The sequence below is a fragment of the Coturnix japonica genome, chromosome 30 (genome assembly GCF_054131305.1).
Source record: "Coturnix japonica strain WE chromosome 30, WE-NBRP24, whole genome shotgun sequence".
NCBI classification, from domain to species: Eukaryota; Metazoa; Chordata; class Aves; order Galliformes; family Phasianidae; genus Coturnix; species Coturnix japonica.
The window spans coordinates 1,641,913-1,655,126 of NC_140692.1; the positions used below are offsets into that span (position 1 = coordinate 1,641,913).

A 13,214-nucleotide genomic window follows, 5' to 3' on the forward strand; every position below is an offset into this window, starting at 1 on the left:
ATTTTCTAACTCGTTCAATGGTCAAATAGTTTATAGTCTTCAAAGCCTGTGCTCAAACAAAATTATTTGTGCTGTAAAGGTTCCATCCCTGTTGAATTCTGGTAATAATACAGAGAATGTTGAATTCACTTATGCACTCTGCAGTCCCAGCGCCATGAAAAACATGAAGGAACTTTCCTTTTGAGGTGACAGCTTGCCTGTGGCTGTGTGGTTGTTCCCACACTTGGCTACATTATGCAATACTGTATGTGTAATGCTGGTTGCAGCAGTGCAATCAGGAAGTATGCCTTAGGATTGCCAGGGCTGTTACATCTGGAAGGAGATGTAAGCAGATGTGGCTTGTTCTCATCTAGATAACATGAAGAGTATTGAGGGGATAGTGCAAGAAAAAGAATCTTTCAAAAGCAGTCAAACAAGTGCTTTGCTGCATGACCTGAAAGGGTGATGGTACCAGATTGTCTTGGTGTGAGCACATGGTAAGATTTTTGTGTTAATAACTAAAGACCGTTAGATACGCTGCTGTTCTCTGAGCTGAATAAACATCAGCTGGCGGTACCTCATGTATGAGCAGAGGATGGGTGAGAAGGTGGTGTGTTTGGAAACTGGGGGTGGCTGGGATCTAGAAGATACAGAGTGAGCTGACAAAAGGTAAAGGTTGAAAACAAAATGGGAAAAGAGTTTTGCCAGTTCCTCAGCCGGTGACCCTCCTGAGAACTGAGAGTGGGGAAAAATTAATCAGATGAAATTCCAGCTCCCTCCCTTGAAGACTGACAAAGATTTTAGAGGCACATGTTCATGTTGGACTACACCTCTTTTCCCCTATGAATAAAAAACCTTGCTGCCTCAAAAAACAGGGCACCTTACCCTTCTTTGATCCAGTCTTGCTCAGATCTGGAGGAGCTGGAGAGAGCTGCAGCATAAGTATTCACATATAGTAGTACTTTTAAGCACAACCTGTAGGTGACAGCAGGGCAGCAGCACCTCCAGTGCTGTGGGCTGCTCATGGGTGTGTTGCTCAATTCTATGCAGCTGGGAGCTGCTTGCAAAATGCTGAATGTGCTGTGACCAGCACAGTGCAGAGCTTTTACTCTATCTCACTTTCTGCCTTCCCTCGGAATAATGCACCTACTCTATCACAATTGCATTTGTGTAAAAATGAATATTTGAAACCCGGTTCTTTTGGTTACTCAGCTGATCTCCATTCCCTTGTTAGTAGTCCTGTGTTTTTTTATGGCTTGCACCATCATTAGTCATCTGCCTGTGCTATAAGATTCTCCTTTATCTCTCGTTTGCCTACGCCATATTCAAGCATTTCCAGGAAAAGCTCAGGGTATTGAAATATCCTTCAGTGGTCTAAGTATTCTTTCAGAATATAGGGGGAAGGAATGTGCTTTAAGCACCCGCATCTAAGTAGCTTCTGCTACACTCATAAATTAGATCTAATCCAACACCTGTGAATAACAGCTCCCCTCTGCTTTATAGTTTAGCTGTTCTTTTGGAAACCTTAATTGTGAGTATTGTGTGAGAAACAATTGATGCAATTAGATTTGCTGGAAAGAATAACGACTGTCACTTCCTTTGGAACAAGAGGAAGTACACCATTTTGTGCTTTTTCTGTCTAATACAACAGCACATGTGAGATAAGTAGTGACTAGATCTAAGGGAAGACATGTAATATGTTCTCTCCACAAATAATTCAGCTTCAGCAGATCCACTGCAGTTAAATTTTCTAAGGTACCTCAAACGAGATCAAGGCTTGGCTTTTCAAAAGATGCGTTTGCATGTGGGAGGGAACCTCTGAATGTTGTGCAATGAGCTGCAGCCTCTCTTCAGCCCCTAAATTAATGAAGATCCGTGTAAGTATGTTCAGCACACAATCAAAGTGCTGCCAAAACAGTCCCATTTAATGCAATTATCAGCTACTTTGCACTGTCCGTGCTTTCCCTTTGTTGGCACCTACAACACAATGCTGTCACAAGGGGAGCACGCAGGCACACAGCCCTTGGCAGCCCTTCTACATGATGCTGGGCAGAGGTGAAAATACAAAGAGGCTCAGTGAGGCAGGCACAGAGTGCCAGTGTCAGGTGCTCAGGTGGGGCTATGGGCATTCTGGGGACCTTCCCTGCCCAGAAAGTGTCTTTTTTGGCTCAGTGAGAGTGTTTTGAAGGCCCTCCAGGAAAGCATGATTTGGGAGTGGAAGATTGGTATGTCATGCTGGTCACACATCCATCCTAGTGCAGAACAGAGAGCATTCATTCACACTCCTACTACTGCTCCTTTAAGCTCTCCTACAGTCTGCAGTTCTGATTTACCAGCAGTCAGCAAAGAAATCATAGCTTCTTCCTACTCATTTGTCTCTAGCAGTCAAATAAAACCATTTGTGTCAAACCTTTCTCTCTGTAGCACCTGCTTTGGCCCGGAGGCGTCTCCCTCAGACTCACAGATAAGCATGCTGGCCCTGAAGGATTCCAAACCATGGCTCTCACCACAGCTCCCCTCTCCCCAAGTTGAAACATACCTTTTTACAGTTATAAACTGCATGTAAAGATCATCATACTCGAATAGAATGCACATGTTTTGACTTAGCCAAATGGAACTGTGTGGTAATAGTTACTTGCAAAGAGTTTGCTCTGCTCTCCGAGCCATTTTGAAAGCTGTGTGCCTTGAAAGCCAACTGCTCTGATTTTAATGCCTCTTTTATCCATATTTCTGTGTCTAATTCAGTCATACTGCAAAAGTGAAGGTAGTTATATGGATTTACAGCACCTTTGGGTCTCAGCAGCAGCCTGGAGACACGAAGCACATGTGCTTGGAGACTCATACTGCCCAAGTGCTCTTTTCTTCACCAAAGGTCCTCTTCCTCAGTTAGAAGGTTCCATGGTGGAGCTGCAGGATCCTTCTTCGGGGAGATTTTATCACCAGAGTGAGGAGATGATTATACAGAATTTGTCCACATGGGTGTGTGTGCATGATGACACTAAGCTGAGTGGTGCAGTTGAAGGAATGCCATTCAGAGGGACCTTGACAGGCTTGAAAGGTGGGCCTGAGTGAACCTAATGAGGTTCAACACGGCAAAGTGCAAGGTTTTGCACTTAGGTTGGAAGAACCCCAGGCACCTGTACAGGCTGGGAGGAGTGGTCCTTGAGAGCAGCTCGGCAGAGAAGGACCTGGGGGTCCTGATGGATGAGAAACTTAACATGAGCCAGCAGTGCGCTCTTGCAGCTCAGAAAGCAAAAGGGATCCTGAGCTCCATCTGGAGAGGGGTGGTCAGCAGGGATAGGGAGGTGATCGTCCCTCTCTACTCTGCTCTCGTGAGGCCCCATCTGGAGTATTGTGTCCAGGTGTGGAGCCCTCAGTACAAAAAAGACATGGAGATTTTGGAAAGGGTCCAGAGGAGGGCCACGAAGATGATCAGGGGGCTGGAGCACCTCCCCTATGAGGACAGGCTGAGGGAGTTGGGTTTGTTCAGCCTGGAGAAGAGAAGGTTGCGGGGTGACCTCATTGCAGCCTTTCAGTACCTGAAGGGAACTTACTCCCAGGAGGGGAGTAAACTCTTCGAAAGGGCTGATAATAGCAGGACTAGGGGAAATGGTTTTAAGTTGAAGGAGGGAAGATTTAGGTTGGATGTTAGGGGAAAGTTCTTTACTAGAAGAGTGGTTAGGTCCTGGAACAGGCTGCCCAGGGAGGTTGTGGATGCCCCGTCCTTGGAGGTGTTCAAGACCAGGTTGGACAGGGCCCTGGGCAACCTGATCTAGTAAAGGCGTATGTTTGGTGGCCCTGCTAGGCAGGGGGGTTGGAACTACATGATCCTTGAGGTCCCTTCCAACCCGGGTAATTCTGTGATTCTGTGTGATTCTGTGAGGAAACCAAACCATTTAGGTACCTGAAATGCTTCTGCTCCTGCAGTCTGGCAGAAAGCAATGCCCTCTGTCTCATGCCATCTCTGCACAAACTGGAAGGGAATGGGGAGACATATGTCAGATCCAATGGGACAGGACTTCACTGGCTGCAGTTTAAAAGCAAATCACCCCAGCTCTCGTTGCCCTCTATTGCTGGGTACCCCTTGCCCCTGGCCACTGGATTTCCACGCATGCATCCTTCCTTGGAGCTAAGTGTGCCTTTCCCAGCAGCAAGCAGCAAGCTGGAGTCAGCACCAAAACCAAAACCTCCTTGTGCCTTTCCCTGTCCTTTCACACATCGTCTTTTAGTTTCAGAAAATAGGGCCAGACCCAACGAAACAAGAGCTCTAAGACAAAGCAGCTGCTTTATTTTCCTCCTCCCCTTTCCTCATCTACACCCCACAGAAAGACCATTTGCCAAGTAAGGGATGCAGTGATCAGGTGTATGAGGGGCAAAGCGAATCAAGCTTAATTTCAAAGACTTGTCTCTTCCACGTGACTTCCCTGAGGTCTGATACAATTGTACAGCCATAGACTCATAGAATAGCCTGGGTTGAAAAGGACCACAGTGTGCAGGGTCTCCAACCAGCAGACCAGGCTGCCCAGAGCCACATCCAGCCTGGCCTGGAATGCCTCCAGGGATGGAGCATCCACAACCTCCCTGGGCAACCTGTTCCAGTGCGTTACCACCCTCTGTGTGAAAAACATCAACCTAATATCCAACCTAAACGTCCCCGTATCACTTTAAAAACATTCCCCCTTGTTCTATCACTATCCACCCTCGTAAACAGGCATTCCCCTGCCTGTTTATACACTCCTTTCAAATACTAGAAGGCCACAGTGAGGTTTCCCTGGAACCTTCTCATCTCCAAGCACAACAAGCCCAGTTCCCTCAACCTGTCCTCACAGGAAAGGTGCTCCAGCCCTCTGATCATCTTACTGGCCCCCCTTAGCATTATTTGCAATTCTCTTTTGCCTTCCTGCAAGCACACCTGCTTCAGGGCACATTTCATCCCACTGTTAGGCCTTGTAAGAAGCACTATGGCAAGTCCATATGCAGAAAACAATGGCATTCCATTCACTAACAGAGAAACTATTCTGCCCTTGCTCCTGACTCTTGTCCCTGCCTCCTCCTGCATAGGGCAGTGTTTGTGGGCAATGAAAGAAATACCCACATTCTGGAAAATACAGACAAAAAAGAAACAGGCAGAAAAGCGGTACTAATACTTTGTCACTGGTGGGAATCTCCACAGAAAGTGCTGTGCTAAAGGTGTGAGGTTAAGGGATCATCACTATCAAGATAAAAGTCACAGCATGGAAGATTTAGCGATGGCGTGCTGACTAGAAGGAAAAAACAACACTTACCTTGGAGCTTGTTCATTTTCCCTCCTATCATTGGATATCTTATCATCATCTACGTAGCTCTGAGGTTGGCCAAAGCCTGTTGCCATGAGCTTTGCTAAACGCAACAGTGCTGTGGCTCAGAGATTTACACCGGCACATAGCATAGGAGAACTCCATAACCCAAGTGTCAAGGGAAGAAGAAAGGGGAACTGTTACAATTAATTACGTTCACTAAATTGATAATTGTAGGCTTCTTGTCACACACTACTGCCTACAGCAAAACAGCACAGATGTTGACAACTGTGATTTCTGCATACAAGCAACCACTCAAGGCTGAGCACACTATCCTGTCTCTTTGCCATGTCTAGAAAGACCCAGAAGAGCTCAGTGTTCTCTTGCTGTTAGTTTACATCCTCCAAGCACTTCCAAAGGCACGCTGCTCTGTAGAAAAAGCTGAGCTGCCCAGAAAGTTTGTGCAGGAAGAAGGCAGCAGTGTCAGTGCACGTCATCCTGGGGGATCTGAAAGCATTTGTGAAGAGAACAGGGAAAGAAGAGGGAAGAGAGCAAAACCAACAGGCACTAGCACTGCTGCCCACAGGGGGCGGGGCTTGAGGCAGGGCCTGTGCCAGAGCGGGGCCTGGCACAGTTAGGGCCAGCTCAGGGCCCAGAGCAGAGGGGGAGCAGGCGGAGGCAGGGCCTTGGGGCCCAGGATGGAGGAGGACCAGGCACAGCTGGGGCCAGCTCAGGGCCCAGAGCAGAGGGGGACCAGGCACAGCTGAGGCCACTGCAGGGCCCAGGTGAGAGGGGAACCCAGCACAGTCGGGGCTGCTTTGGGGCCTGGGCCGGAAGGGGGCCGGGCACAGCCAGGGCCTATCCCCCTTTTTTGCACATATGAAATGCTCCCAGCTGTGCTGCACAGCAGAACATCTTTCAATGGAGATGAAAGCCTGTGAAATGAAAGAATCCTTTCTTATTTCTTTCACATTTGTGTTTGTTGACTGCAGTTCCAACCAGGTGGACTCGCAGTGTCTTGCAAGTGCCACCTGGAAGCAGGTACAGACTGGAGACACAGCACCCTCAATGTCCAGGTGAGTAACAGCAACCAAGGAGGCCTTTGGGCTCTGCAGGGTCCAAGTGTGGAGCATTACACACAGGAGCAGCTGAGTATAAAGACAGTGGCAGAGCTGCAGAGCTTGCCATAGTAGGGAGGCACAGTGGCTGAGCTCATTTCCCACAGTAACACAGGAAATAAGAGCCATGAGGGAAATGCAGATGCCTTCTGCCCCCATCAGAGGGGAGGAATGAGCTGCACTTCCACAGAGACATTCATTCCTCTCACAGCCACTCACACCTCAGGTGTGGAGGGACGAGCTGGGGCTGCTGGTGGCAGCTGTGGAACACTGCCATCTGTGGTGCTCCATCCTACCTTGGAGGTGGGCATGTAGAGCTGAGGACCTTTGTCACTGCACAAATGACTGCAAGCAGAGATGTAGCAGAGGGAACATAAAGCATTTAATAACTTATCACACAAAGCAATGAGTAATAGAAATGACAGTATTTCCAACCAAATATTCCCCATCCTAGCAGTCATATCTGATCTCTACAATCCCACCCAAACAATTTCCCAGCCCCCTCCAATTCCTCCTCACTATCCCACCCCTGAATTTCCCTCCCCCAATTCCCACACAGTAATTGCCCACACTAATTACCAGTATGCAGGGCATGGGGAACACCTGGAAAAAAAAGAAGTGTCAGGGAACTGGAGGTCTGTAGCAGGTTGTGGAGGCTCTGCATAGAACGTAACCCCAGACCACAACCCCATCAGCTGCTGGAGCAGCATCATCCCTGTCATTGGGGGATGTTGCCAGTGGTGGACAGGGACACAGGGAGAAGCCACACCTTGGTGTAGCTCTGATCTGCTCATGTCCAGTCCAATCCTCTATAGCACTTTCCATCTTCTGTCCTTTGTTCTTAACCGTATCCTTCCTTCTCTTCTGCTCTTTTCCTTTCCTTTAGGTGTCTTACCTGTATCTGCTTTTCCCCTCTTCTGTTCTTTTACTGCTCTGGTCAGCATCCAGTGTCTGCACCGCAACTCTAGGTTTTGGGATGGAGAAAGGTACACAGGGCATAGATTTGTACAAGAAAAGCTCTCTTGCTGTGCTCAACAGATGACAAAAAGGAACCCTCAGGACCACAAAGGCAGCTTGTTTCTCCAAAGGCCACAGCGTAAGCTCGTGTAACTGGGAAGGACTCTGTTATACATCTCCTAGAAGTGCCTTTGAATGAATAATTTTCTGGTCTTGTTTCCAATTGTTGCTCAGAGGAAATGAGGTTTTTATCCTTGTATCTTTGCAGGAAGACAGAAAGGAGGGAACCTGTTTGGTGAAATGCTCAGGTGCCGTTTCCTTCCTTGCACCAACAGCCTGTTTGTGTCCACACGATGCCAGTTGTCCTCCTGACAGTTTCTACCGGTCCTTCTCCGAGTCCTTCTGCTAAGCACTGCTATTTCTGTATCCTCGGGGCCCTATTAGGACTAAAAAGAGGAGCGGATAACAGACGGAAGGATCTGGCCTTCTGCTGGGTGATAGCCGCCTGCATGTCCTGTTCCTGCTTTCTCTTTTCCCCAGGTGGCATTGTGCTTCCCAAGGAGCATATGGACCTTTTAGATGGGAGTGTGCAGCAAGGAACACATGGGGTCTCAGCTTCCTCCCTGCTCTACATTTGAGTGAGGGACACTGTGACCTGCTCAGGAGGCAAGATGTCATGTCAGGGAGGTGTGTTTTCCTTGTTGTTTTTTATCATCTGTGCTTTGCTTTGCTGTGTTATTTTTTTTCCTTTGCAGCTCTATGGTTTTCTTTCCTATTTGGTGTTTTCTATGTCGTGGTTTTTTTTTTTTGTTTTTTGTTTTTTGTATTTTGTTTTTTGTTTTTTTTATAAGTTTTTTTCTGTTTTTCCTTGTCTTAGTTTTTTTCTTTTGTTTGGTTTATTATTTTTTCTTTGCTTTTATTATTATTATTATTATTTTTTAATTCTGTGTTATTTCCTAAAATCCTTCATGGTTTATTTGTTGTTGTGTTTTTCATCTATGCTTTGTTATTTTTCTTTAGATACGCTGTATGAGAACTGTTGAATCACAGTCTGAGCCACTGATTATCACCTAGGGAAGGGACCTGGTCAGCCCTGGTTAGTGCAGGTGAGGGCAATGCAGCTGAGTGACTGGAAGGGATGGAGCCTGGCTGCACCTCTCTTACAGCTCATTTTTGAAGGCTGACTGCCCCTGGGTGGAATTGTTTTTGATGGTTTCTCCTCTGTGGAGTTTGTTCTGTGCACTTCCATCCTCAGTGGTGGGTGAGCCATTCTTTCCTTACCTTTGTAGTATATTCACACTGTGCTAGTCTTTCTGCTGTTACAGATAGTATGTGTTTTTTTTCTATTTGTTTTCTGTGGTTTTTTAAACTTTGATTCCCTGGTTTTTGGCTTGCTTTTTTCTTTATATTTCTTTTTTTTTTTTTTTTTCTTTTTTTTTTTTTTTCTTTTGCTGTGTCCTATTCTGCTTTACGGTGACATTTGCAAGAGACTGTGAATTCTTCTGGTTCAAATTGCAGTTGGCTTAATCAAATGTGTAAGAAATATATAAGGGCTGCTGAGGCCAGGCTGGAGTTGCATTTCTTTATGAACTGGGGTGTTGCTGCAGATGCACTTATCTCCTGTTTTGTCTCATTTGCGGCTGTTCAAGAATATTAGATTGTGCTATGTCAGTGTTTGTTGCCATCCTGCTTTCTCTTCTCTGTCTTGCAGGTCAGCTCGTGCTGGAATTTGATGGTATCACTGTATGAATGGAGGTCAGTTTAGGAGCAGCTGCTGATGGAAGGAATCAAGACCAGGCTAATAAATGGAAGCATCTCCTGGTAAGGTGTCAGAGGTGGCAGTAATGATGTCTGTCATCATAAAAACCAGAGGGCAGGATCATCCGAGTGCTTGCTGACTGATACTTCGGAGTATCTCGTTCTCCAGCTGAACGATAAGAAAGCTAAATATGCTGAGCCATTACAGCTTGTGCTGAAGTTGTGAAGTGCCCCCAGATGTTTCCTTTAGTGGTAAATCATGTTCGGGCACTGTGGTAGTCCTATCTCTGTCATGATCTGGAGCACCGTGTCTTGTTGCGAGCCTTGTGTGCCTGTTTCCATGAACCTTGCTTTCTTTCTCTCTTCAGAGTAAGGGCAGGGTGCTTCCTTGCTCTTGGTGGATTCATCCAGGAGGCTGTTAGAAGGCCAAATGCAATGTTCATTACATGGAGGGACAGGATGGGAATGGACTGTCGTTGCCACCAGGCAAAAGTGAGTTTCTTATGTCATGAATGATATAATTTTGATTATTCTGAGCAGTTGCAGTGTGGTAGAGGATGTCACGAAACCATTTATTTGGGAGCGCAGGGAAGAGTCATGAGAACCGAAACCGTAGTTTCTGTTTTGGCTGTCAAAATGGTGGAGTTTCTTTGGGAGGGCAATAGCTGGGCTTCCTGTTAGCAGGCCCCCTCTGAAAGATTGGGCTTTGCTTGCTGCTTTGCTGTGCCTACCTGCCTGCTCCCTGTGCTTGTTCCTTTTACCTTTCCGCGCTTCTTTTCCCTTGCTTTGATGCTTTCCCTTTCAGGGCTCCTTTTCTCTTTCAGTGCTTTGCCCTTTTTGTACTTCTTTTCCCTATCAGTGTTGCTTTATGCTGTTCCTTTCCCTTTCAGGTCTCCTTTTCCCTTTCGCGGCTGCTTTTCCCTTTCAGGGCTGCTTTTCTTTATCAGTTCTGCTTCTCCCATTCAGGGCTCCTTCTCCCTTTCAGGGCTGCATTTTCTTGTTCCTTTTCCCTTTCACTGCTGCTTTTCTGTGCTACTTTTCCCTTTCACTGCCGCTTTTCCCTTTTAGTCTTGCTTTTCCCTTTCGCTGCTGCTTTTCCCTTTCGCTGCTGCTTTTCCCTTTCGCTGCTGCTGAATATTTTCACTATTTTCCATATGTGTTTTATTAGAGTGTGAGCACACAGGGAGGAGAAACATTTTAATTTACTGAAATCAAACTCTGCCAGTATTGGTGCAGACACTTCCAGTGCTTTCCCCTTGGAAATTCTGGGAAATTTTTGGAAAGAATTTTATGTGTGAAACCTATTCGGTGATGCTGAAGCGTTTACCAGCATCTAGTGGCTGGCAACCCTGCCTGCAGTGGGGCGTTGGAAGTTGGTGATCCTTGATGTCCCTTCTAACACAAGGCATTTAATGATTCTGTGCTTTCATAGTTTTCCTTATCGAGGACAAAGTAAGCAGTAACATCTACATTGGTTTTCTCTGAAGGGAAGATAGTAAAAGTCGTATTTCCTTGAATTATGTTACTACTTTTTGAAGAGCTTATAGATAGTGTTATTCTGAGGAGCATTTTCTCTTTATTTTAATAAAATTGGATATAATTGTTCTGTGACCAGCTACATGTACTTTTTAAAAGATGCAGTCTGATTGACAACAGTAACAAAAAGACGTTATGTACTTGGATTTTTATCCTGTGATCTGCTTCCCAAGCGTCTTAAACTGAGCAGGGTTGTAGTTTGCTCATGTCTCAGTGCACTGTGACAGTGGATGAGGTGCATCAGAAATTCTGTCACCCTTCTGGCCATTACTGTTTTTATCAGAGATTTTAGTACCTTATCAGATTTGAAGGAATTTCTACTGCATAGCGGCGCGACTGGGTTTCTGTTTCTTTTTTGAAGCTATTTCAGTGTTTTCTTGGTTTGTCTTCCTTGTGTTTAACATGAATGGAGTCTTGTACAATTAGCTTACAGACAGTGATGTGATAGAGATTTTTCTTGCATGGTTGTAATGAATTTATGACTCTTCTTATAAAGGCATTCTGATAACAAACAATCTTTTTCCTGTGGAACACAGGGAAGGAGGCCAGGTTGTTCAGCTTCAACAAAGATTCCCCAGTCATTGTTATATATATATTTTTTTACTCTATGGTGAACCAACTTTTATTTGCTAGTATTAGAAGCTCTTTTGCACTCCAACTTTTGGCAAGAATGACCCAGTGAGCACAAACACTGTTGCTGGGTACGTAGAATCTCTCAGTTTTGGCTGGTGCTCCAGACCCCTTCACATCTGGTCAATTTTTCTCTTGAAGTACATTGGTCTGATTAATTGTCTGGGGTGAGAATATCACAGGTGTCCATACTGTTCAGAGTTTCTTCTAAACGTGGAGGTCTACACAAAGTGCATGCTCCCTTACGCTGGTATTAATCATCCTTGCCTATGCATCTTATTTTTGCAGCATTCCTTCCTGTAATGGGAGGTTGTTAGTGGTTTTGCTGGTCTTACTGCTTATTTTTATTTATTAGCCGATGCAGGACTAATAGTATATCGGTTTTAAAAAATAATAGAGCCATTATCTTTGAGACCACTATAAGTTGAGTTACTTCTTCCGTTAATAATTCACATTTTTAGTCCATTTGCAAATTAAACATCACATTTTCATTTTTAACATCTACTGCTCTTTGGAAAAATTTCATTTCCTATCATTAAGCTCACTGTGCATACTGTGTAACTTAAAGGACTCTAATAAGTAGGACATAGAACCAACTGTTTCAAATCTCTGCCCTTTAGAGTAGACACATTGAACATAAAAGTGGTTAAAAAAATGAAAAAGCAAGGGAAGCAGCAAAATCCAATGGGATTTTGTTGTTTCACTGAGCCATGTGCCTGGTACTGTGACTGTGGTCCTACTGAAAAAATGTTTCTTGACACTGTGGTAAAATGGGAGTTACCTTTCAGGCTGAAAACTTTTAATGAAGTTCTGTTGCAGTTTGGTTTGGCACACAGCACACGCAGGTGTTTTTGCTCCATTTTCTGTCTTCTGGATCCAGCCACTCTTTTCATGTGGCGAGAAACAACAGCAAGGGCTTCAGCCTGGCAGGGACTGCATGGGACTGATGCTTTGCAGATGGAAAGCAAAGTGCCTTACCCAGGCAAACACAGAGGCACGGCAAAAGTAGGACTGCAGGGAGGTGAAAGAACCAGCTATGGGTCCAACAACATTAGTAAGTTAATTTACTGGACATCTGTTCAGATCCTATGAATTGTAAAAGGATACATTTTCCCCTGGTGATAGGACCCCACAGTTTGCTCCCTGAGATTTCCACCTCTCTTTGCAGAGTGAATCTCAGGTGTTTTATGAGCAAATGAAAACCAAGATTTGCCTTGGTCCTGTGCTGTTAACAAGGCTGATTTTCCTCTGTCTGCTTGAGCTGCTGCTGATGCTGCACAAAGCTCAGCTGGTTGTGCAGGAATGGAAATGATATTCCGTGAATGATATGAAAGGCATAGAAAGGCAAGAAAGAGGGAAAGTAATCGTGTGGGCTCAGCTGTTTACTATTTTCAGCGTACAGGAGACTTTTTCTGGTCTTCCTAAGTGAACCTGGTGAACTGAATGTATAATGTTAGCTCAGACCATGGTTCCTCAGTTTTCTGTGGTTTGCTAAGTAAGGACAGTGATTACAATTCTTCTTTTTCCTGTAGAAGACCACTGAAAACTAAATGAAAACCGTGCGCTTGTGCTGCACTTGCTGCTATGTCTTTTTCTTCCTCTCTCCCTCCTAACTACCTCCTGACCCAATTAATTGATGGAGAGGTAGAATAATAAAAAAGAATGAGTTCACATTAGTTTCTTGAGCAGAGGTGTCTCATTGAAGAAGATGGGTCTTGTGCGTGCTCCCACAAAGCAAAAATCCTTGGGAAATGCACACAGAGTGCAGAGCTTTGCTTTGGATCAAAACTTTGTAGAAACTAAGCTTCTTAGTTTTGGCTGCTGATGGCTCTGTTAGCTTGTCATTTTAAATGCATCAAGTTCCTCTTTGTGATGGCTGAATGAGTGTTATTCCATTCATTTGCTTTATGTGAGGACATTTTCCATACAGTTGATGCATGAATGGGTTTATGGTCCAATT

General features: G+C 45.2%; 1 long non-coding RNA gene across 3 annotated transcripts in view; it reads left to right on the plus strand.

Annotated features, from left to right (window-relative positions):
* The first annotated feature begins 5,922 nt into the window (after positions 1 to 5,922).
* LOC146755782 (uncharacterized) overlaps positions 5,923 to 13,214 on the plus strand; it is a 68,576-nt gene continuing 61,284 nt past the window's right edge. The window contains exons 1-5 of one of the 3 annotated variants that reach the window (XR_014937908.1): positions 5,923 to 6,331; positions 7,871 to 8,017; positions 8,351 to 8,436; positions 9,042 to 9,151; positions 9,457 to 10,327. This is a non-coding gene — a long non-coding RNA (uncharacterized LOC146755782). Of the gene's footprint in view, positions 6,332 to 6,354; positions 8,018 to 8,350; positions 8,437 to 9,041; positions 9,152 to 9,456; positions 10,332 to 13,214 lie in introns of those variants that run through there. The other 2 variants (XR_014937907.1, XR_014937909.1) reach the window with 2 other exon arrangements.